This window comes from Perna viridis, chromosome 3 (assembly GCF_037379345.1).
Source record: "Perna viridis isolate PV_CMFRI_1.1 ecotype Kerala chromosome 3, ASM3737934v1, whole genome shotgun sequence".
In the NCBI taxonomy this organism is placed as follows: Eukaryota; Metazoa; Mollusca; class Bivalvia; order Mytilida; family Mytilidae; genus Perna; species Perna viridis.
Window position 1 is genome coordinate 9,152,500 of NC_142447.1, and position 21,984 is coordinate 9,174,483.

Here is a 21,984-nt window from a genome sequence, read left to right on the forward strand (position 1 = left end):
GTTATTTGTCTTATTTTATTTGATTTTATTGGTTAGTTCTCGTTTGTTCATTTATCTCCCCAAGCTTTATTGTAGGATATATATATTTTTCGGTATGTTTATTCGTTTGTCCGACCGTCACACCTATGTTAAGCTTTGCATTTAAGTTGATTTCTCTGGAACTGTAAGTCTGATCTTGATGAACATTTGTACACTTATTCATCATGACAATAACAAATGAACTGTTTTGAAATTTCCAATTTTAGAATGCAATTATAAATTATCAATTAAATATAAAAGTTTCAACCCGAAAAAAAATTCAGTAAAATGCAAGTTATTTTGGACGCAAAAACGATGTAGATGTTTAAGTAGTAGCGGTCAAAAAGAAGTCCTTGTCCATGAACGTGCGTAGCTAATATATTTTTACAAACATCTTTCCCTGTGATAATTCCCCGTCTTAATATAATAGCTACATACTCTTCTCATTGCTCAGGCTCCCATGGCGTGGTATTGTTTCCTAAATATCAAAACAATAGAAAATGGAGGAATACCGATTGAAAAGTACGTGTGACCACTCATAAAATATATATTCCAAGTTCTGGAAAACACCAAGGTTACTCTCCTGCTCCCCACTCGTCACACATTCCATCTAGGGGTATGCTTAGAGATCTCTAGGTAAAAGCACAGCAACAACTTTTACAAAGTAAGTCATCAATTAGTAAATATTTATCCTACAAACCTGCTCACTCCATTAGACGTCCATATCAGACAACATATACACAATTTCTCCCTCATACACATCCAAACACAGAAAGACACGTACAAATACTCATTTTATCCAATAACAATAAAACAGTGGAACATCTTACCGGCAACTATTGTACACTGCACAACCTCAGAGACCTTCAAACAGCAGACCTCAAGATCTGCTCTTGAAAGCCTCTTCCAACAGTAAAATAAAACATTGTACATTGTTTTAACCCTATTTGCATAGTACAAAATAATAATAAAAACATTGCATTGATCTTGTAAATACTTTGTCAAATTATGTTTTTTTTAATTGAAACCCAAGCATGCACGGCACTTAAAAATCAAAGAAGATTTTTCCCATCCCCTTCGTGTTAAAAAAATCTCAATTACATACCTTACCGGTGCACCTGGTCCACGCTCCCGGTTTTTAGTGGAGTCCGAGTTGCTCATTTGCTTTTGTTACTTCGTATGTATAATTTCAGTTACTTCATGTTCTTTGTTGTGTACGTCTGTTGTCCATGTCTGGTCTTTGTCCCTGGATTAAATTCTTTTGATTATCGCTATAACCTTGGTTCCCTTGATTACTCTAAACAGACATTCCTGTTCGATTGAATATTTTTTTTCCCAAAATGTTATAAAAATTGACACTTTCTGATCGTAATAAAGTATTTTCAACAATTACTCAAATGAAAGGTGTAGCTAATTCAACTGTTTGATGTACTTTTATAGTAACATTAGTTAAACAGCCATGTAACTTTTTTTGCTTTTAATTATATATTTATATTGGTTTAATCAATGCCTTAGATTTGTTTATATAGGGACAGGAAGATGTATAGGAGAATACGATCATTACACCATACCAAATTCCTGTTAATTGCAGTTTTTTTTTCTAACAAATTGGGTATGCGATGGAGCACAATCCACTGTATTTAATATTGCCACTGGACTATTAGTGTGCTGTTTAAGATTCACGGAGTGTTTGAACATGTATACTTTTCTAATTTCTGATATTATGGCTAGCATAGCGAGCCATTTTTTAAAAGGTTTTGCGCAGATCAGAATATATATTTTCAATCTCCCAGCATTGGTCGGACTATTTATTTTCTAGTATGATGAGGCCAGATTATTTACATCCTACATAATCAGATACAGATTATTTATTTTCAAAATCTGCCAGGCCCCCATTAGAATTTAATGGTCGTCCCCTAAGTAAAAATTTTGAAGTCCTGCTGCGACCTTGACCGTTGACCAAAGACTATGAAAATCAATAGCCTCCGAGATATTGCTGAAGAGTAACATCACGCCAAGCTAGGTCAAAATAAATCGAATCATGATGATTCTAGTGTCGACAAGGATTAATCTTTGGCCTGAAAAATATTAATAAGTCGTGATCCCGACCTTTGATCTATGACCTTCTTGGTCAATAGAATCCGAGATATAATTGTTAAGGACTAACATCATACCAAGTGTGGTACAAATATGTTGAATAATTTTCATTCTGCAGTGTCCATAAGAAATCTTACAGACGGAAGGACGGTGTCCGCCGGATGGGTGCGTTCTAATATTCTCTTACAACTTTATTGGCTAAGGAAAGACAAGAGTCGTTAAGCTGAAAATGTAGGTAATTATGACCTAATTCTGTCATTGATGTTGGATACTACCAAAGTTACAGCCACTGACAAGACTTCATCACTAAATGACTAGTAGTTGTCGAGATCTTGACCTTAAGCAAAACTCAACCGGATTCGTTCATGCGAAAAATGAAGGTCAGGGCAAAATGTCCTAATTCTAGTACAGATGTTGGCTTCTAACCAAGATGCACCAACTGACAAAATATCATTTTGTGGCATGTAATTGTTAAGTAATTGGCTTTAATTAAAAAAAAAAAAAGCATGAGGTATGTACTAACTAGTCCGAATTTCCTCTGACCCTGCAACCCTCCTCTTTTTTATTTGGATATTGATATGTCGGGTTGGGGTCAGAACGATGTGCCATACAAAAAGTTTTTTACAAGAAGAGATTTAGGGTACCGCGGAGTACCGCCCTTCAACTGCTTGTAACGACTTTCAAGTTGAAATCGTGCATGTCACACCTACTTAGTTCGATTCAGGAATCATTTTTCTGTATGCCGATACCAAATTTGCTACAAAAATTACATTTATTATTGAAGTTTCGATAATTTTCCATGAGTGACCCTGTTTTGTTGACATTTTGAACCGTAATAGAGAGTAGGCGAATCTTGTTACCTTTGGAACGGAACGGAACAGAAACGATAAGTACTACCTAGTACGGAAGCCCGTTAGTACCATGTGAAGTTGGTTGATGTAACAAGTTAGCTAAGTTGATAAAACAAGATAGCTAGTTGATATAACAAGTTAGCTAAGTTGATATAACAAGATAAAAAAAGAGCTTCACATGGTACTAACGGGCTAGTTGTAATAACAATTAATTTAGCGAAGTTGATAATATAAAAAGTAAACTAAGTTGTTAAAACAAGTTAGTGGATATAACAAGTTAGTTGTTATAACAAGATAAAAAAAAAGAACTTCACTTGGTACTAACGGGCTTCCGTGACCTAATACTTGTAGATAACTAAGAGTGTTCACAAGGATAATATTGACTTAGAAACTACAAGTACTACCTTGACATTGACCGTTGACCTTGAAAACCGATATCACCTATGACTTTTCTTAGCCAGTTCTTAACTTTTGACATATGATTTTTAACTACATACTACTAAAGACTGACACCATACCAATTTATTTTTTATTGATGAATGTAGAGTCTAGAGTGTTCAAATGGTTCCCATTAACTGAAAATAAATACCAAGACCATTTGAGATCTAGCATGCAAAGTTTGTTCAAAATCCGTTGATACATGTTGATTGGTACTGAAGTTCCAAAATCTACTTGCCACTTCGTTTCCATGGAGGAACTCATACCTAAAATGAAAATCTTTAACTTTAATTGCCACTTTATTCAAAATAATCAATGCTTATTAAACATTTAACAATAATTATGTAATATTAGCAATATGTTTATTTTGTAGGCTAAACCAGATAATTTGTACAATGTATAAACAAGTCACATCGATGTCTGGACCTGCGTCAAACCGCAGCATGTAGAACCCTGTGCATTGGGGGACCAATATATAGAAAGTTCATTGCATTGGATACATACAGGCAGTAGTGGATGGTCTAAGCATTTTTGACACATGTAGTCCATGGTGGACTGACTATGCATCTTTTACACATGCCAAATATTCTCTCCTCCCCTTTCACCCTTCAACCCATGTCTTACCCTTATTACCCAAAGTAATCAAATAAAAAAAATTAAAAGAAAATAAACTTAATCAGATGACAAATACGCAACATCACTATAATGGCAAGAGCAAACTATGGATCCATTTTATCTTGAAAACAGTACATAATGATTAAAATCTGTTGACATGATACTGAAAGTACTAGATTATATTAATATTTCGGCGAAAAAAAATCATTAATATCCAGTAAAATGGTCTAAAATTCTAGTATAACAATTATAACAATTCCAATTTTTCTCAGATTACCTCAAAGCATGTCTCAGGTACAAAATGTACATATCTTAATCAATGCATTTGTAACCACTGTAAAAAGATTTTGAAATGTACAGCTTAAGGTGTTTTATGTTTTAATTACAAAAAATAGACATCCCCTGAAAACAAAGGATGTTGAAAATTGAAGAAGTTCAATATGCTACAAAATTTACCTTTTGGCTTCAAATCACACTAAAAGGAGAGGTTCAAATCTCCACTGTGTTTGTATTAACTGTACATAGTTTTATAAATGTCTATCTAAAGCTATTTAAGTTTTGGACTATACATTACAGGTCCCCTTGTTCACAAATAAAAATTGACAATGTTAAATATGCCACAAAATTTACATCTTCCCCCAAAGTACACCAAAAAAGGAGGTGTTTGTAATAACTGTACAAAGTTTCAGAACTGTCAGACAAATTGAGCATCACACTGCACAAAAATGGTAACCCCACTTTGGGAGAGACGAACGGCTGGATGGGAAGAGGGACAGATGGACAGACGAAGTGACTCGACTACTAGACCTGCTCTCGCCTTTAACAATGGAGGTAGAAAATATATCATTAAGGAACAGTGACATTATGTCTTTGCCTATCAACACAGGTATTTGAAGGAGCAGTTATAACATATATATTTGTTTTCCACACAAGCACACTGAGTTGATGTGAAGTTAGACACAACCATGCATGAATTCAAATGATGCCTGCAGTAAAAAAAAATATGTTTTATGGATTAAATGAGTACCCAGTCTTAAAATCTGAATAAATAAGAAAAAATCTGATCTGCTTAACCTCAAGGATTTTCTATTTTTCTGTAAATTAAAAGTATCCTAACATCTACAATGAGGGCCATATTTTTTGTTAACTGAAAATGATATGATTTCCTATCATTAATCAACAAAGAACTGAAACAAAATTATGTAAATAAAATAGCAAAACGTTTCGATAAAAGAGTGAAACAATCTCTCGCACATACAAAAGAATTATTATTAACTAACACTTATTATGGCAATAACATATATGCCTCTTTCACTTTTGGCACAAAAAACCCAAATTCAATCTTAAAAGTTATCAGTATGATTCAAGATGTCTTGACTGAAATTTTCAATCAGCCATCTTTTTTTAAATCAGACCTGAACAAATATTTGCACTAAAAACTATGAACGGGACATCTTCCCAAAATATTGTTGAAATATGTCATTACAGTGCTAGAGAAAAATGATAAGAACAGTTAAATGAAGTGTTCCAATTTTAACTTGGATATTTCATGAGACCGTTGGAAGTGATGGGTTAATAGTTAGTTCAATCTATTCATCTATTTAACACCTTTTCTATGCAATTTTGACACTCAAGGTATTTTCAGTGCAGAAAAAATGAAGTTTTCTTTTTAAAGGAACTTCCATTGATCTTTTGTCCAGTTTTCAAATAAAGTTCAATGAATATATGTAGTGAGAGAAACCTAAAAGCACTTTACAGTTGATATTTTTAACTGTTACTGAATGGTAATAGTTTGTAATGGGTCTCTCATTGAACACTTCTGCCAGGTTTTTAAAAAATCTGTTAACTGAAAATACAGATGTCAGACACAAAAGTGAGAGATGGATAGTGATGGCAGTTAAACATTCTGGCCTTCTTGGTCAGATGTAAATGAATCATTTTACACAATATGACTTCCAAACATATGTCAATTACAAAATAAATACAAGTTACTAGTACATTCCTTGTACATGTACATACAAGAATCAGTAAGCATAGCTTCAGAAAACATTTTTTTATAACTTCCTTGCAACATAATAAAATGGGTTTAGGCAGAAATGGGTGTGATTTCCAAAAAAAAATATGATTTTTGCAACTGAAAAATCCAGATATTATTTAGATGAGATACTTCTTCAATCCATAGGAATATTTATTCGATTTTCAGACATATTGTTTGTACTTCTTTCAAAAAACCAAAAAAGTGTGGAGAAAACACATGAAAAGTGTAAAATGTCAAAAATATGGATTAACAATGCTACACATAACATGCTATAGTTACTAAAACACAACTTTTAAGTTCAGGACCACTGGTCAATATGGATCTTGTATTATATTACTGATAATAATGACTTAACTAGACAGTTTTGACTCAAAAAACAGTTGATCATCTTCTACTTTACAACTAGAGGGTTGAAAAAATTCTTTTAATGAATTAAAAAAACTTCAAAGACTGAAGATCTTTTAAAACAATTTTAAGACCCTCAAGTTCATTAACTTAACCTACCGTTTAACCAGAAGGTTAGTAGCATTTTCATACCAACAGACCAATCTGCCAACTAAAATCAAAGCATTGAATTCAAATATTTTACAATGCCAAAATGTCAATGATAACCATGACAGCAACATTACATAATATGATAAACTGTTACCATTGGCCAGGTGAGATAAAACTGAAGGATATTCAAGTATAATTTGAATTACATTTTTAAACATGAAAGAACAGTCACTTTCTAAAATGGATAAGAGCATAATAACAAAGTTTAACATCGTTTTGGTCATTTCGATGAAGTCATTGTATGAAATCCATTAACATTTTAGGCCACATGCATCTCCATGCAGTTCCCCGAATAAGAATGCTTTCAAATTCCCCCCTTAGGTCAGGATATGAAATATATGTGGATGGTAGCTCCAAGGTTGGCCCACAGGTGTGGGAGACTGGGAACCTCAATGAGCCTTCTGTTTTCTTGAATGTTACATTTATTTGATCTACGCAAATGAAATCAGAACCAGTTAAAAACTGCAAACATTTTTTTCAATTTTGAAGGATCATTAAGTGATTTCACATATTGTTGTAGGTATCGGAAGCATTGCCTTTCAGCACTGTTCTCTGGCGATGCCCGTAAAAGTTTGAGTATTTGTTTGGATCAATTCCTTGTGAGCTATCAGATTAAATGTGTGCTTGGTTTGATCCTTTCTCACCTTCAATTGATGCAGAAACTGTTTCTCTATCTGTAACACTTAAGAACATCATGAACGATGATAAAAGAATTTCGGGTGTCACTGCCGTTTCCCCAAAAATTAATGCAATTACAAAAGAAGGAGCAAGTTGGAATGGAAAGTAACCGTAATCAATAAACCCTTTGAAAAGAATTCTTCCAATTGCTTTCCATTCCTCGTGCTGCCATTTATCATCAAGACAAGGCACCCTTGCATCCTCCCCTTCAGCAGATTTGAGAAAAAAGTTATTCCAAAAGGAGGTATAGACATCTCTGGATACCCCCAATTCATCTGCCCCTTCTCATCTACAACTTCAAACTTGAATTGAAGTTTTAATATATGTGGATTTTTGAAATGGTCAATTAATTCATTTACTACATTAGCTCTGTGAACTCTGAGGCACAGGGATCCTGGCTCAACAATTGGTGGACTAGGACTTCTTAGGTTATCTTCAATAAATGGAGTAGGACTTCTGTGTAGATCTACAGGATCAGCAAATAGAGGAGGGGGCTAGGACTTCTTGGTGGTTCAGATTTTCCACTGTCCAGTTTTATTGGTTCTGAAAGCATATCACTAGTTACAGTTTCTGATGGCCCAAATACAATGAGATCACTGACATCTGCCAAACTGCATTCGTCTATAGATATAGTACTGCTTCTTGACGTTATACTGTCTTGAAAAAGTATTTCAGGGAGTTCAGGAGAATATGAATTATCAGGTTCAACAGATATAGGCAGGGTGACATTTTGTGTAAATGGGGAAGCTGGAATACCTGTAGTTTGAAAAGAATTGACTCCATCTCTGCAAGTATTGTCTAAATTGGCTGACTTGATATCCACAGAAAGAGGAGAGGATTGCATGGTCAAGGTCACATTTTGTGACAATGCTGCTGAAGTTGAAATTGCTTGTAAAGATTTTCCTACATCTCTGCATGCACTTTCTAACTTGCCTGGCTTGATATCATTTAACATATGAGTTGGCTCTATAGGTGTTGGCAATTCCTCCATTGTACATGTTGTACATGGTTTTGAGAGTATTGGTAAATCATCCTGTGTCTTTATCTTAGTACATAAATATAATCTTAGCAATTTGACATGTGTTGCTTCATATATCTCATTTACAGAATTCTTGAGGTCAACTTTGCCTTGCTTGAAATCTTTCAATTCAAAGTCAAAATCTGATATTGAGCCGTGTGGTGTTTGACCATCCTGGAAAAAAATTTTTATTGCCGTTTTCAGTAACTGTTCACCTTTTGTATCCTTGCTTACTTCCAAGCGTCTTATTCCCCCTCCAGTTTTCTCTTTAACTTGCCTATACTGTTTACTGTTTAAGTCATAGTGTTGCCAACCAAGGTCAACTCTTCTGTTTTTCTTAGAAGCAAAGGAGTTCCCAAGTAGGTAGGTATGTTTAGCATTTCCTTTGTTGGATTTAATATCTGTTTCACTGTCAGATTCTGAACCAGATTTCTTTTGCTTCAATTTCCTCATCAACTTTGTAAGCAAACCTGGTTTACTTGTATTTTTAGTTTCCCTTGTCCTTCTGCAGTAACTCATCAATGCAATTCGATCCCTGAAGGCTGGAACGTAAGGTTCCAACTGATCAATAGTCATCATAAGTACGACATTGGAATCGATCTGAAAGAAAAACAAAATATTATCTGCAGTGTACAACATATTGAAGCATGTACATTAAAGTCCCATACCTGCTTTTTAAATGAGAATGACCTATCATTTCTACTTTGATGAGTTTTTTCGGCATTATAGATTATACATTACATTTTGTACTAGTTATCACGTGAGAACAAGTTTTTTTTTTCTACATTTGTGTTTCAATCACTGAAATTAACACCAAAACATAAACATATTAGGACCTGTCTTAAGAATCAATTGGATTTAAATAAACTAGAAATTTGTGTGTTCAAAGAAATCCAAAGATGTCCGTAATTCCAATATGAGAAAATGATTTAAAACCACCTTCAAGACAGATTAATGGTCAACAAGAAATGGTCTTTTCCATGGACTTCTATAGCAACCCCCTTGAGTCCCCCAGTTTCCCCTAAGTTATACAAGTTTAAAAATTTAAAGTCTTTTTCTGCCATTAGATGTGTAGGCCTATAATCACCAAGTTTCATTGAACTTCCATTTCTCATCTCTGAGATATGGGCACGGAAAGAAGGAAACTAGAGGCTCAAGAGAGCCTGAATCACTCACCTGGTTAACCATCTGCTTATTTGAAAAACTTGAGGAATGAGACAGGCTAAGTTAAAATCAACTAAAATTATTCATAGCATTTTCTTGACCTGAACCAGAATTTTGCTAAAGGCAACAATTTTTGAATTTTTTTCAAAAACCTGTCTTATGACCCCTAAGTTCCATTTTTAGTATAGGCACCATATCTATTCACTGAGAACACCCTAAAGAACAATCATGCCAAGTTTAAAACCTGTCAGTCCAGTAGTTTCAGAGGAGAAAATTTTATAAAATTTGTTCACGACGATGATGTCGATGACGACAACGACAACGACGGACGCCAAGTGATGACATAGCCTCACTTGGCCTTCGACAAGGTGAGCTAAAAAAAAAAGACAGACAGACAGAAAAAAGAAAGAATAAGAATAATTCAACAAGAAATAACTGTGATTGCACCTGAGTAAAAAAAAATCCTCTCCTGTTTTGGCAGCATGATTTTGGAGATTCCTATATTTTTTTTGAAGATTTTTTTAATTTGATTTTTTTCAGAATTTTTCAAAATTTCGACGGCAGACATTTTGAAAATTTTAAAAGTGGCCTCCATGTCGCCATTTGGTAAGCTATTTTTGTGCAATGTTACATTCAGATCTCTTAAAAAGTGTATGGGTTGAGTTATGTGTCAAACAAAAAAAGTGCATAAAGGAGGAAGAACAAGACCAATCATGTGTCAGGATCTACCTCACCGTAACATTGCTTTCAGTATAAGATGGTGTATTACTAGTACATGAAAATTGCTAGGTGGAACATGCAAAAAATATTTTTTAAATCTATTCATAATAGGAGGTGCACATCCTCAGTATAAATGTAAACACTATGCACATCTTCAATAATAGTGGTAGAAAACTTTTCAAGTTGCAGATTACACAAAAATGCACTGGGCAAGTTAAAAAGTAGGTTTTGTTATTAAGTTTGGTATCTTTACTGTAAATTTTACGAAAAATAGCTTGCTCATTTGATCACATGTCAGGATTGCAACAGCAACATAAGTATATCTTAAATAAAATACTATTCCTGAACAAATTACTTGACCTTTCACAATAACAAAGGTTAATCTTGAGAGAACAATCATTTTTGTACAAAATAAAACCAAATTTACTCATAGATTTCATAAAATAAAGATATGAGAAGCATGAGAGTAGCTATAGAGCCCCCCTTTAGTGTCAGAAGTGCAACTTTGAAGTTCAAAGACTTGCTAAGAAATAAAAACAATATCAAATTTACTTTTATTTTTTATTTTTCTGGAGATGCTGTTAAAGACAAAAGATTGAAACCAAAAAATGGCATTGCAGACACTTTATTTTTATTTCAGAACCATTTTTTAGATATCAGGAGTGTAACACTGAAGAGGCTCTTGAAGAGCTTGAATCGCTCACCTGTAACATAATGACCTTTAAAAAGAAAAATGGTTTTGAAACCTGAACATGTTTACAAAAAAAAATTCATTTCATGAAAAATGGCAGCAAAGTTCAAAATGGATGATCAGACAGAAATTCCATTGTTGCCATTCAACTCAGGATACCCTGGTTCTTCTTTAAACCAAACTTGGTAAAAATCCGTACACATTTTGAAAATGAATGATATGAAAAAATTTTCAATGTCACCATTCAACTCAGTATATCATATTGTCCATAAAACAAATTAATATTCCACTGTCATCAATAGTTTGTGAAATATTAGCCAAAACTGCATTTATTCCCTTATTATCTATTTTCCATAACTGCTGCCTTGTTTTTCGAACGGCGGCAATATCGAACACAATCTTTAAAGTAGATACCCAAAAGATCATTGTCGTCAAGGTTTGATTCAATCTATTCAGTAGTTTTATAGAAGAAGATTTTTGAAAACAACATGAAAATATAACAAAAAGCTTCGAAAAAGGACAATAACTGCAATATCGGTAGACAGATTTTTACAAAAATTGGAACATGGGTAGATATTATCATGTTCATCAATTTTATCTCAGCCAGAATTTTGATATCTGCCTTCATTTTTTAACACCTACATGTATGTTCTATTTTAAGTACTAGCAGCCATGTTTTTAGACAGATCAAAAACCAAATGATAGTTTTATTCAAAATGCCATAAGGTACATTTGTGCTAAGTTTGGTGCCAATCTGTCCAGTAGTTTCTGGAGTTAATGTTTGAAAAAAGTTTACAGGCAAAACTACAAATGACAGACTAATGATGCATAGTGATGGCATTTATAAGCTCACATGGCCTAACAGCCAGGTCAGCTAACAAAATGCATCAAAATCAGACCACTTTCTGATTTTTTATGAATTTTTTTTTAAATCTTCTTTTAAAGTTGAAATAATCACCATTTTCAAATTTGGCCCTTATTGTTTCTACTGCTTTGCAAAAATAGGACACTAATGGAATATGCATCTGGTAAAAATTCAAAATGGCTCCAAAACTAATGGATGGATTTTACTGAAATTCAAACTTACATTTAACCTGTGTTTTATAGAACTAAACAACTGTGCCAATTTTCATTAAAATGTTTTCGTACGTTCTCAAATTGCAATCTGGAAATGACTGAGGGGCCAACAAACACTTTATGGAAATTTATTGGAGGGTATCGGTTAATATATCGCCACTAAATGGGGCTTCATATAAAAAAAATCTGTACTTGGTGAATGCAACATTGGTGTACAATACTAGTATTGTAATTGTGTCTTTAATTGTTTTGTCAACGAAGCTGTGAATGATATGTCAACATTCATGTCTAGGCTCAAAACAGAGATACCTATAAATAATAAATATTGTCTTCAGATAAACATTGAATCATCACAAAAAACAACCCCAAAATTGCCCAATGCATGAAAGGTTAAAATGTGAATTTTAATGGAATTTCATGACATGAAGTAATATAATATTAAAATTGAAAATACCAAATAATTAAAGCTGTGTAGGGACTGGGAAAATTTTTCACTCAGAAGGCCATTGTCAGCTTTTTTTCTGCAAACTGAATTTTAAACAGAAATATAGCAACTATGTGTGACTGATTTGCATAAAATCCATTAACAATAAGTAAATGTATTGCCAGTCTGCAAAAATGTCAAAGTCGGTGAAGCATGACTGCAGGGGTATTTGCATAAAATCCCCATGAAACTGAAATGGAATTAATCTTATGTAACTGTTTTCTCAATATCATTGACCTACCATTAGTAGTTGTTGCTAAATTGATGTGGGCAGAAACTCTTAAATTGCTATATAACCAGCTAAAATGCAGAAGTCAGTGAAGCATGACTGCAGGGGTACAAGCATTAAATTGCCATGCAGTTGATAATAGGTGATACGTGTTTGTCCTGTGCATCTCCATACCAAATATTATTGACCTACCATTAGTAGTTGTTAAATTGATGTGGACAGCTTAAGCAACAAAAAGGCGAGACAAAAATGTTATTTGTCATCTCTAAAAGTGGGTGATATGGTAGATAAATTAAACAGGAGATATTTGTGTCACCCTCAAGGATGAAGGGCTGAAGCAGTCTTCAAATTTAGCCACATGTTCAATGGCCCAGGCCTGTAAAGTTGTATTCAGGCTTATGAAATTTCCCAAAACTCAGGTGCTACAAGCTAACAGTATGTAAAGAAAATGTGTCACGAACACAGAATTCAGGCGCCCCATGCAGGTCAGGGTGTTAAAAGAATAGGCCTGCAGCAGCGCTAAGCTTGTCGTATAAGGCGACTAAATAGTGCTCAGAAACCTAGCCGGGGGCTAGGCACTCTGCCCACAGAGCAACTGAGATGTGTGCCCCAGGTGGTGGAATGGGGTACCCCTGACGTGTTGCATGCTGGGGTTGTCAGGCTATAATACGGAAAACCTGACCGCAAACCATAGTGGTGCACCGTGTTGGGAAAGATGCCACGTTCCTCGCACGTTAAAGAACCCTGCTGTGGTATTTGATAGGAGTAGGAACCTTTGCGCTCCGCCACAGGAGGCTAAATTGCCCGACCTTACATATTCCCCCTTTTTCCAGTGGCAATCAAAATTTGTCGACCCTATTATCCTTGTGACCCATCCTTTTTTTTTTCATTTCATGTTCATTTTATCATCCATTTCATGTTCATTGTCTGAATATAGCTGAAATATTGCTGCTCGGACGTTAAACCCCAACAAACAAACAAACAAACAGAATTCAGGCTTGTTCTTCAAAAAGTTAAGTGAGGAATCCTGACGAGGGAGAAAGTAAATTTTTGACATAATTAGCTGAATTGAACAGCAAACAAATAGATCTTTAATTAAAATGCAAGCTTTAGAAACATTAATTGGTCAGACACCTTAATTGCTCATTCAACTGTTTAATTTATTGCTCTAACTTCCAAGCCACAATACCAAATACAATACTACCAACAATCATAACAACACTTGACAATATTCTTACAATACTAGTATACAATAATACAACAAATCCTTATACCAGTAATGCAATCACCAAGTACAGGAAATCTGATGGATGTTTTAAGGGCATTGAAATATTATGAAAGAACTGCCTGTACAAGGTATACAAATGTATGTTGACAAGAAGATCAATGACACTGTGGTAATTTCTATATTTATACTATAAACAATTGCATTCTTCACTATTGTTTAGGGAGATACACATATCATCATGATATTTTAGGTTTCTACAAAAACTTCTTTGAAAACAACATACAAGTCATTTAAAGACAAATCACATTTAATATCTACTTATAACCACTAGATTCGTGTAAAATTTTACATGGCAGTATATGGAGGAAATCATCATTTTTCATTGCAATTTTACCCAACAGCTTCCTATTCTGCTGTAAAAGTGCAACATCACAAACCAACCATGTCTTTGTACTTTGCACTATGCAAAGCGCAAAAACAATAGTGTAAATTGTCTTTAAGAAGTCACCTTGTTTTCAGCAATTTTTTCTAACTGTTCTACTGTAAGGCCTCTGTTCTTTAAAAAACTACAGATTTCTTCAATTTCAGTGTCTGATTGCATGGTCTATAGAAAGAAATGAATAACATTTGAACTTTACACACAATTACCAAATGACCTTTTAATGTACGAGTTAGATTTGGTATTATCTCAGATATATAAAGTTAGTTTTTGGTCAGGACAAATGGTATTTAGGTGGGTCATCTCTATGTTACATTAGAAGATGTGCTCTAAAAATTTCTTACATATCTGTTGAATTTCTCAGTTTTTCAAAGTGGATTAAATCGTCAAAATGAACAGCAACCCCCATTCTGAACATCATATTACGGGTAGATGCACACTATCAAGGTCTACCAACATGCAAAATATTGTCAAAACATTTTATAAGTTGATTGGTTTCATCCCATATTAATAACTAAATAAAATTTTCCAAAATACATAGCATATACATTTATATTATTAAGTCTCCAAAACATTGTTTTTTACTTCATTTCTTACTAAGTCACTGGTACACTCTTTGAGACATTCGCGTTCCCCATTTTAGCGTTCGTGCATTGTTTATTGTGCATTTACACATCGTTTTGTGTTTGTTTAAACACACGATAGAAGAGTTTGTTTAAACGCACCCAAGGAGTGTTCATTTAAATGCATGACAGAAGAGTTCATTTAAACGCACCCTAGGAGCATTTATTTAAATGCACGATTGAAGCGTTCCTTTATTTTTGTTGATTTAACTGTTATTTTTATACTTTTTTCTATTATCAATCTATGTAATTTCATCAATTTTATTTTCCATTTTTTTCTGTCTTCATTATAAGTCAATATTATTTTTTTTTCATCGCTTGTCTATGGCTTATCTATTGTGCGTTTAAACACACGCTAGGAGCGTTCAATTATTGTGCGTTTAAACACACGCTAGGAGCGTTCATTTATCGTGCGTTTAAAACGCAAGTTTGGGGTGTTCGTTTATCATGCATTTAAACGCACGCTAGGAGTGTTCGTTTATCGTGCATTTAAACGCACAATAGAAATGTTCCTTTATCGTTTGTGCGGGAAACCTAAAGGTCTTAAGGAGTGTAATGAAATGTTGGGTGACTTATTGTCTTACTCTGTTCTTATTATTATAAATCAACCTTGATATAACAAAGTTGAAAAAATGCCCCGTCTTATCCCTCCCTCAATATCCTCAACATTTTATAGCTGATTCTTAATCTGTACAAATGAAGATCAAAGTAAAAAAAAAATTGAAATTGGTTTAGAAATTAACAAAAAGGCTCACAAGAGCCTTAATTGCTCACCTGGAAATCCAGGTTCTGCAAACATAAGAGATCGGATAGCAGGCTAAGTGAAGTTCAACTAAGTAACTAAAGAAATGTCAAATGCTGGGGCATTAGTACATATGCTGAAAAAACAACATACATGTATAATGAAGTCAAATCGTGGTTAAACAACTGCATCAGCACCATTCAACTTAGGATACCATGTTTACTTTAGGAGTCAAATACTGTTGAAATCCAAGCAAATGTAAAATTTTGAAAATGGCTACCTGGAACAAATGTTCATCATCTCTATTCATCACTGGATACCATGTTTACCTTAGTAATAGCTTTCATCCTTATTATCCTTCTACAGTCAGGAAAAAATAGCAAAAACAGCATTTTTAACCCTATGATCTATTTTAGGGAACCACAGCCATTTTTTATTGGCAAGCAACTATAATTTGATTCAATTTTAAAATATTGCATCATGAATTTAACTATCAATTTTGCCCAAAATGAGCTGACCAATCGCCCGACAATTTATGTTAGGAATAATATATAGATGATAAAAAGATAATTACAATTTACAGAATGAAAATATCTTTTACTATTTTAAAGATATTACGAATGGATAAAAATCTATTTCAGGGACTGTAACTTCTTGTGGGTTGACTGATCTTTATGAAAATTTTGACAAAGGTCCATCTTATTATGCAAAACAATTATATATTACATTATGCTAGAATTTTAATATCTGCCTTCTTTTTTCTGTTATTTTCAAAGCAAGACTATGTCGAAATGACACTATTTTCCCACCCACATATTTAAAGGAACTGTCTAATTTTGGTCAGCATGTATTGTCCTTGTAATAATGATTATGTGTGCAAAGTTTCATGAAGCTCCGACTTACAGTTTTCGATAAATAAGTTTGAACCTATAGGTAAACCTAAGGTACCTAAAGTATAAAGAATGAACAGATGAACGAACAGACCAAAAAAACCATAAGTGGTGGCAATAGCTCATCTGGCCTTTGGTCAAGGGAGCAAAAAAAAAAAAAAAGAAGAAATTTCACATTTTTTTATAAAAGGATATTCAAATGTTTTACTTTTTTGTAACAGGAATGGAGTGTATATGCATCTTATACAGTTATTCAACGCAGTATTAAGGAACAAATAAAATAACCATTTCCCAAAATGACTGTTAAATAACTGTCATCTTCAAAATAAAAACTCTTGGTATGCTTATTTATCCAGTGGCCCCATAACTGACATCAATCATTTTGATTTAACTCGCCCACTGACCAGTGAATGTCACCATTTAAAAGTCCATGAAGAGTCGTCAGAATGCTGTTGACTGACTAGTCAATTACTGTACGGATCTTGTCATTAATTGTTTAACCACTGCCCTAAAGCCTCAGTCAAACAATCACTGACCAAGTCTGTATAGTCATTAGTATACTGAAACCAAAGTAAATAATAGTATAAAGCTGCTTTTTGTTTATAATTTTGTTATATAGGATAATCTCTACAAAAAATAAAGTTACCTTTTTCAAGTCTTAAAAATTGTACTATATGAGTAGCACGTTTGATATTAGGATTGTCTCTACAGCACCTTAGCCATCCACTGGAGTTATACTGTAAAGGGTTGGTACCTTGGAAATGGATCGTTTGATATTAGCATTGTCTCTACAGCACCTTAGCCATCCACTGGAGTTATACTGTAAAGGGTTGGTACCTTGGAAATGGATCAGTATAAATGTGTTCCCCAAAGTGGACGCCTTCCTCAGTAAACGGTCCTCTGAAAATAGAATGTGTGGCATTACAATGACAATTCAAATGGGGGATGGTACATTGGAAGTTGTTCAGTATAAAAGTGTTTCCTAAAATGGACGCCTTCACTAGCTAAATTTCCCCTGTACATGTAATAAATGGGAAGTTTAAAAGTACCAAATCCAGGAGGGGGTGTACTGGGTTGGTAACTTAGAAATGGTTCAATATAAATGTGCTTCCTAATATGGACACCTTCCACAGTAAGAGGTTCTCAAGAGCCTGAATCGCTTACCTGGCAAACATTGCCCTATTAGCTTAGCAAGCTATCATGTTGTACATTGAGCTTATAGTGATGTCAAATCATGGTTTTTAAATATTTTCTTCATAATTATTCAACTCCGACAGGAAACCATGTCCTCTACATAAACCATATATTGCTGAAATAATAAAATATAAATTAATTTGATGTACATTTGTAAAAGCTTTAATTTGAATGGTATAAAAATTTTATCCATCATATCATATATGTACATGTAGTTGTAATTTTTGTACCTAGTGAGGCACCTAAAGGGAAATTAGAATTTTAAATTAATTAAACCTTTCTTAATTGTTCATCTTAATTTTTTTATGAACAAAAAAGTTAATAGAAATCAATTATTAAGAAATGACCACAATTTTTGTTTCAGTCTACTTCATGTTTTTGAATTGACATTAAAAAAAGAGGCTGAATCCCTCACCTGGAAACATGTGCTAAAACTTTAGTGATAGTTAAGTTCAACTGAATTTCAAAAGGAATGTAAAATACTAGAAATGCCTTTATAAGCATTTTAAGAACCCCTTGGAAAAAATTTGGCAGAGGTCCCCTATGACTGGTTATTCCACCAGCTCTAAAGACATAAGTCTTTTATACATTTGCTGAAAAACATGCAATTTTGAAAGTGAAAAAAAATAGTGGGAAAATAGCAGCCATTTTTAAAATGGCCAACTGAAACAAATTTTCATTATCACCATTTAACTCATGATACCATGTTTCCTCTATAACGATAATCCAAATATTGTTGAATTCTGAGCTAGCATAAATAATTGGCTAGTAAATGGATGCCCTGAACAAATGTTTATCATCACCAGGATACCATGTTACCTAACTGTGATAAAAAAAGATTATTGATACCCAACATTGAAAAACAGGAAAAAAATCAATTTTTCCTGCATAAAAGTTGTCTGGAAGAGACATGATAGAGATGGGGGCGGTATGTGCATTGTTCTCCTTGTGAATATTATCAGTATAATGACAAAAATTAGTAAAAAAACAAATTAAAAGGTCTGGCTCCTGTGACAGTCTAGTTGAAGCAATCAAGTGCTTACACTGCCTCTGGGGCTGATTGTGACACATGGTTGATCAAGAGTGATGGACAATACAGTACAAGAAATTTTTAATCAGTAATTATGAATAGCAATACGTTGAACAATAAGTTAATTACAATTTGATGGCATTTCAAATCTTCAGCCTGTGATGTGATTATTACAAACACTCATTCTTTCCACAAACTGTACTCGAGTGAAACATCCTACCAGACACTCTAGTGTTGAGGCTTTCAAGACAGCCATCTCAGCGTTGCTGTTTTTATCCTGCACCATTTGTACAAACAGCATCATTACATATATCATTGTTCCTTCACAATGTATATAGTCGCGGACATGTTAACGCCAATGCACACTCCATATAGTTTTTCCCCTAAGTTTTTAAGTACACGAGTCGACAAAAAATTCAGACACTGCCAAAGTGGTAAAGCGATTCATGGTGAAGAAAAATCCACCAAACAAATGATGCTTTTTCTGTCTATATTTGCCAAATATTCACATAACGATAATCATTTCTGCATTCAGATCAGCACTTTTTAGAAAATCTTACATTCATCTTCCACTACAATCAACCGAATGAAACCAAATCAAGAACGATAACTCTTGCGAAGTACCAATTTCATATACAATCTAGATAATTTTTTATCTCAAAAGTGCAAAAACCAAATAAAAAAAGTAAGAGTGGTTATGTAATCAATAACTGTTTCTGAACAAAAAATTAAACTGAATTCAGTGGGTTTCTGACATGCATTGATCACCTCCTGCTTGACTTTTAGAAAGACTACTTAATACTATATTTAAGAAGAAGTACTGGGGTAATAGTACTTGATAAAAATCTTATATCATTGTTTGCTGCTTTTCTGTGAGTTTTACTTCTTTATTAATTATTATTTAGTTGCTATTTGCATACTTAGTATCACCCAAACATAAAGAAGTAAAATTTGAAGATTGACTGATGAATGGTCATACTAAAAAGCACCCAAGTGGATAATTAACACACAGGAATTTATTTTCACCATTAAATAAAAATTTGTTTCAGAATTAGTACATAAAGGGAGAAATAACGCTTATTTTCTTAAAAAATACACATGTATATATATCATGTACGTTTTTTTCTATTCTAATAAATTTAATATAATAAATGTATATTGTCAAAATGATTACAGATCTATAGTAACGCCAGTAAGGAGAAGATTCAGACTGTTATATCACCTCACAAATTTCTAATGAATGTTTTAAATTAAAAATTTTTTTTTTTTTTCATTTTTGGTTTATTTGATTTATTACACCTAATATATATAATCAAAACACCCCTTGTAGTTACTTCGGTCTTTTAATTGACCAATTGATTCAAAATGGACGAAGACCCAAGCCATACAAATTTTAATTAGCCATGAGGTCATGATATGACCGCGTTATGTCAATGGTTCCTTATTCACAGATCGAGTAGTTGAAAAGCATGGGGCTTCTGCATTTGTAGCATGATTTCTACAACTGAGAGTGAAATTATTGAAAGTTTTTTTTTGCCAGCAAATATACACTTGCAGTTGTATCAAATTAAACCACTTTGAGAAGAAAATAAACAATGACAGAAATATTAAACCTTAACATGTATGAAGACCAGACTATCCACAGTGAGACGACACCACTTCTGTTCGAAGATTATATAGAAATATTTCACTATGTTCTGTCATGTAAGATTGAACTTTCTACATAAAGTAAATTAAAATCATAATCTAAGATTTAAACTACTATGATCTTGATTTTCGATGAAAATACTGATTTTGCCCTTTTCTTAAGGAACGTTATTCCTGACAAGTGTACCAGTAGCAGGGAGTGTAATACAAAGTCCATGCTAGTATAGTGGATAATACGCACCTGTTTATTTTTAATTGGTTTTTGATAATTTTATTTGATAACCTATAGGGGTTTCGTGCTGAAGCATCCTCTTATCGAAAATATTTTTTTGCTAAAATTAAATATTTCAACTGACTAAGGAGTTAAATATATTTAACTATTTTTAACTCCTTGAACTGACCTATAAAAGAAATATTGTCTTTTATACTGTGTAGTGTCAAATTCTTTATTTCAAGATCCATAAGACAAAAGAAATTCAATTACATGTATATTTCATATACTTGCACGACACCTGTGTCATAGGTCAATGGACCCTGTAAAGATAAAAGAAGCCACCCACGCTATCTCTTGGTCATAATTACAGTAAGTCTACCAAGCTTGTTTATTTATATAACCCAGCGGCAAAGAAAGAATGGTACACAGTGTCACTATTTTAGTTGTATCCTCCTGTTCAAGTCCTAAAAATAGTGTGCAAAGTAGTTGTGTATTCACCACCCAGATGTATGCCTAGTAATGAAAATGAAAAGCTGACAGAATAAGAGAAGAGAAGTCATCTTACTTTCCAAACACAATTATTGCCCAGATCAGTGCATCATATATGCAATGAATTTTCGAAGATGCATTATTTTTCTGGCAAGTGTAAACATTCAATGAACCCAAATAGATATTGAGAACAAATTACATAGCATTTCCATAAATGGTAATTGAGTGTTACTTCCAGTTTTCATTTGATGATTTATGCATATCAATTATGTTGTAGTGAAAACACAAATAAATCCTTCTATCTTTATTTAGCGCTATTCTGATGAGAAAACATTTGTCACACTCGTAATTAAACATACTCTAGTTTTATAAACGTTTATAAAATGATGGATGTATTTTTGTGTGCCCTGTCTCCTTTAAAGTAATTTGTATAGATTGATAACAAGTAATACCACGATAACACATAATACAAAAAGCAAAATATTAATGAAATAGGCAGACAAAAAGTAATAGACACGTAGTTTTACAAAAGACCTTATCACTAACACCAGGGGAGTTCATAGAGCTAACGCAGCGACCACGAAAGCGGGAAAAAAGAAACACAAGACAGGGGAAAGAAGCGGGACATAATCATATCATACGAAACAATAAACCCTTTTGTGCTAACACTGGGGTAGTCGATGAGCATGCGTAGAGCATGCTCAATGTACACTTCCGCGAGGAAAATTCTTTTGTTATACTCAAGCCCTACCTCGCAGAAGTGTACATTGAGCATGTTCACCAACTTACCACAAAAGGGTCTATTAAATTCGTCC

At 33.6% G+C, this 21,984-nt stretch overlaps 1 pseudogene across 1 annotated transcript; it reads right to left on the reverse strand.

Annotated features, from left to right (window-relative positions):
* Window positions 1-3,690: 3,690 nt before the first annotated feature.
* On the reverse strand, window positions 3,691-21,690 carry LOC148620925 (uncharacterized; annotated as a pseudogene). Its single transcript, XR_015920808.1, has 7 exons — window positions 18,949-21,690; window positions 17,760-17,904; window positions 17,242-17,495; window positions 14,410-14,505; window positions 7,792-8,908; window positions 7,228-7,723; window positions 3,691-7,192 (listed from the first exon to the last, which is right to left on the reverse strand). The product of XR_015920808.1 is annotated as an uncharacterized LOC148620925 (transcript).
* Window positions 21,691-21,984: the final 294 nt, after the last annotated feature.